The sequence below is a fragment of the Panicum virgatum genome, chromosome 1K, assembly GCF_016808335.1.
Source record: "Panicum virgatum strain AP13 chromosome 1K, P.virgatum_v5, whole genome shotgun sequence".
NCBI lineage: Eukaryota > Viridiplantae > Streptophyta > Magnoliopsida > Poales > Poaceae > Panicum > Panicum virgatum.
In genome coordinates, this window is record NC_053136.1 from 22,876,893 (window position 1) to 22,881,709 (window position 4,817).

Below are 4,817 nucleotides of genomic sequence, written 5' to 3' on the forward strand. Positions count from 1 at the left end.
TGATATTGTCGGTTTAACTGGTTCGTTCATTTCTGCTTCCAATTGTCCAATTCGTCACAGCTGTCAATTGGACATCTTTGGATTTTCACCGTGATTTGGACACCTTGACAATGATTTGGACACCTTGAATGTGGATTGGATTTCATCTATGGGACCTAAAAATCTTACAAATATATACTAACAAATTTTGTTACACCTATTGATTATGTTATCACACAATCACCAAAATTACAAACAATAATCTAATGGACCATGTTTCTTACATATGTGCGAAAGTTTAGATGAGTAAGGAATGCAAGCACATTTTAGGAGAGAGAAAAATAAAAGATAATAATGCCAAGGAAAAGGGGGGAGTACATCATGAGCAAACTTGCAACACTAGATGTTTATTATACCCTTTCATCCTTTGATTCTTCATTAGTTACTAAATCACCAGTCAAGTGGTTTGAATGATTACGACTGCCGAGAAATATATAGAAGCACCAGAAAAATTACCTATACAATGCTAGCAGGGAGACTGTTTTGATGTGGACTATGCCGGAAAAATTTCAGCACAAACAGCTGTGCAAACAGCAAACTCATACATAGCACGTGAACGGCGTGGCCACACGGCTGCGAGCCGCAAAAGATCGACCAGACTCGCTTACCGTATAATCCTGCTCTTCATTGTGTGGCCACGTCAGGAAGGATTCAAAACAAGTTACTTAGTTGACTTGGCCTGCCTGTTCTCCGATCGCGAATTGAACTCCAATTCCAGGACGTGATAAGTTAGTTATGGCCGGTCCAACAACGGCACTCGCCATCGGAGGCTAATTAAATCCTCACGCATTCAACATGGACATAAATCTCACGGCATAGAGGAATTCGTAACACGTGCCGCCTATAAGAAATTTGGGGCTTCAAACTAAACTACGTTTACACTTGAGGCAACCTCCTAGAATTTTCTATAATTGAATTAGAGGGTAGTAGAAACATACAGAGATGTGCATTCGCATAGCAGCATTGTGTATAAGTACCAAACTCAACATTTTACATTTTCGTCTTAAAAAAGTGGAAATTAGGGGAAAATATTCTTGAGTGAGTACTAGCTCACAAATCATGACTTGCATGTAATGACTAATGGATGGTTAAATCTATTAAAATTTAAGAAATCATAAGTTTCCGCACCTTAGTTTATTTTTTAGTTTTCAGTTTTTGTTATGCCAGACATTGCAAACGAAACAAGCCTATCTTTTTCTTTGATTCTGTTTGGCAGAGCTTCCAGAGCAGCTTAAAGGTTGAACTGCCAAATAGGTTTTCTGTAAGAAGTGATTCTCTAAAATAAACTAAGGAGCTGGGAGCTAAAAAATTAGCTTCTCCAGATTCACTTTTCAAACTAAATCTGTTTTTCATAAAGTTAATTTAGAAAATCACTTTCTGCTAGTAAATCACTTCTCTCAGAGATCTACTCCCATAGATAATCAGAATCAGTTTTTCTTTAGTACAAAGTTTTTCTTTTTAGTACAAAGTGTATGTACATGCCATAGCATATTACTGCCAAACTTTAGCTATGAGAGTTTGGTAATTTATGGCATTGATCCAAAATGTCGTTAAACTCATAAGCTCCTTCTTTGCTTCTTGGGTCCAATTTCCATCAATGTGTAATTCCTCATGTCTCCTACTCCCTCTGTCCCAAATTATTAGTCGTTTTGGCTTTTCTAGATACAAAAATTTTGTTATGCACCTAGACATAACATATGTCTAGATGCATACCAAAGACTATGCACCTAGAAAAGCAAAAACGACTAATAATTTAAAACGAAAGGAGTACATGACTACATCCATTTCACAAGCGAACAAGAGCACGATTTTATCAACAAAAAAAAAGAAGAGCGCCATCCAATTCATATTCCCGTTGGCTACTAAACCTATTAAGTTCACAAGAGGTTATGAATTAATTATATGTAAACGCAGACCCGTTCCGTACTAATTTTCCCTAAAATGAAGTACTGGTCTCCTTTCTAATCTAGGTGTAATCCATTTGCTACTAAAGAAAATGTTTATGCATGGTCCATTGACATGTAGTAGGGTTTGACTCTGACCCGCACGTAACCACCAGACTCCCGCCGCCTCCGGCCACTTGGGCTTGACCTCGTGCGATGCAGCTAGCCACACGGTTTGCATCACGTACACCAAATGGCTAGCAACTCTATCAAACATGGAACTAGGAGAGGTGTACGTGTATCTAATCTTCAGATCGATAGAAGTGCCACACATATGAGCGGTCGCATTTATGAAGAATTATCATTGACTATACGCACATTATACATTATTGAATTTTCCTTTCCCCACGTATACAACGAAATACATATGGGAGGCAAAATCTGCAACAATCACATTTGTTTTACTAGCGAGATGGCTTCTGATGAAATATTCATCAATACTTGTTTGTTTCGGACAGGCTGGGAGAACTTCTTTAAACCATAGTAACTTGACAGCCGATTCCTAGCACCATGTCCTAGTAAGCCTAAAAATAACAATATTGTGAATGTAAGGTTCTGTTTGGATCCAAGTGCTAATCCACAAAAATACTAAACTTTATCACTAATTTATCCAAACAGGAGTGCTAAAGGGGTGGGCTAAAGTTTAGCCAAGTTTTAAAGACTTTAGCAAATATATGAATGCTAATAGGTGCTAAAGTTTAGCACTCAACTTTAATCCATCCAAACAGGCTCTAAAAATAAACATGTTTACATTCACTGCTGTATCTTGGTCTTGGCCATCTTAAATATCTAAAAAATTATCAAACTTTATTACATATGAAGTCTGGAATCGCAGGTGCTCTAATGACAGTATATGAAAAATGAAAATGGTTGAAATTCATCCAAACGTGTCTTTTGAAGTTTCAATGGATTTTAAAATTTGGCACATCCATAATTCATCCATAAATATACTGTGTCACAAAAGTTTAGATTCAGTAATCTTTTAGAAAACTGATGCAGTGCACTAGAGCATCTTCAAGAGATGAGCTGAAAATCCAAGTTAAATAACTAGGTAAAAACTAAAAAGCTAGCTAAATGGTTGAGGTATCCAACAGACTAGCGAAATCTTGCCTATCTATATCCAAATCACCTTCTTCCTCCTCCCTCCGTCCTCCTCCGGCGCACCGCTCGCCGAAGCCGTCCACCGCCAGCACCAGCACCAGCACCACGGCCCAGAGGGGGGCGGCACCGAGTCGCCGGGATGCCAGCCACGCGCCAGTTACAGCCTCGCGACAGGGAGGAGGGCGGCTCTGAGGAGCGCCGGCACCCAGCCTCACCGGCAGGGAGGGGGTGGCGGCATCTAGGTGTGCCGGCAGTGGAGGTGCAGGGGCCGAGTAGGCCGGCAATGGAGGTGTGGCGGCAGGGGAGTCACATGTGGGAGCAGAGTGGCAGGGAGGGCTTGCGAGATGGAGATGGCAAGTGGAATCGCTAGGCAAAGATGCTTACCGGATGGGGAAGGATACAAAACCAGATACAATAGAGAGGAAGGAGAGGTTGTGGAACCACTTTTTTTGTAGTGTTTTTCCATTTATACAGATATGAATGGATATAGAGTCTATTGGAGATGCTAAGAGTATCTCTTGTATCTTGAGTGAGTTAGTTAAAGAAAGAAAATGAAGACAAAAAACCTCATTCAACAAAAACTCTATCTACCTCGTTTTTTATCCTCGTTTTCTATCCAGGGAGTGGTGCTGGGCATCTTTGCCTAGCGCTGAGCGCTAGCCATCCCTTTTTGGATTTTGGAGAAACTGTTAGATTTCATCTCTTTTTCGCTAGCTATTTCATTTTATATAATAGCTATATCAGAATTTTAGCTACTCATAGATACAAGAGCACTCAGAGGTGCTATAAAGGGCAAATATATTTATGATCCGAGGTGTGCTAGCTAGCTGCAGGTGAAAACGATATGTGCTTTTATGTCAACCATGCATGGTCTATTAAGTTTCCTTTCTTTTGCGTGGTGCTAAAGAAAACTAGTACGAATATTAGTTTAGTAGAGAGTTGAAAAGTTACTATTATTTTCAAGTGTGTGAGATCCCTATCGAGTGTAGAAAAAACTCGTCCATAGATTGATATTCTTCTGAAAAATATTATGGGAAGAAGTTGTCTAGGAGCCAGGCCTGTTGAAGGCTACGAGCGAGGTGGGCGACCGCTCCAGGCCATAAAAAGATATAGGGCCTCCAAATTTTAACAGTCAAGGTCTATACTAAGTCTATCGCTATTTGTTTTCTATTCCACGTTCGGCACATATGTCACCGCTGCTATAGCATCTGTGTCTCTTCCATCATCCGTCCTTCTCGGCGAGCGGTGGGTGTCTGCAAATCGCCAATAACCAATCAACAAGACTGGCGCCGACGGCCAGCCACCAACACTCAGCGATCAGGCAAAACTCCTATCTGCACGCTGCATCGAAGGCTCCGCAAGACTCAACACGTGGTGATGAGCAACTTTCCATATCATGGCCAGCTAAATTGAACCAATGAATTCAACTATTTTTCTTTGATTTATGAAATAGATATTTGTTCCTTGGAGGATTTTAGAGCCTGTTTTGCATTTCGCACCCGGGGCCCGAATCCCCGGAGAGCGCACACCAATGAAAATGAGTAAGCCTGACCTGACACTCGTCTGTTCGCTGGTTGTAGCTGGTGGCTGGCACTCATCCACATTCTTCTTCCCCAGGCCCGGGCGGAAGGGGGGTGCGGCCCGGGCGGCCGCACAGGGCCTCCATTTTCTGGGGTCCCAAAATTTATCCGCAGCCCATCACACTTTATCTTATTAACCCAATAATTATTAGTT

At 41.2% G+C, this 4,817-nt stretch overlaps 1 long non-coding RNA gene across 1 annotated transcript; it reads right to left on the reverse strand.

Moving 5' to 3' along the window:
* Positions 1 to 2,269: 2,269 nt before the first annotated feature.
* Positions 2,270 to 3,503, reverse strand: LOC120651797. The gene is made up of 2 exons (XR_005666325.1): positions 3,112 to 3,503; positions 2,270 to 2,506 (listed from the first exon to the last, which is right to left on the reverse strand). It is a non-coding gene; the product is annotated as an uncharacterized LOC120651797 (long non-coding RNA).
* Between the last annotated feature and the right edge of the window lie 1,314 nt (positions 3,504 to 4,817).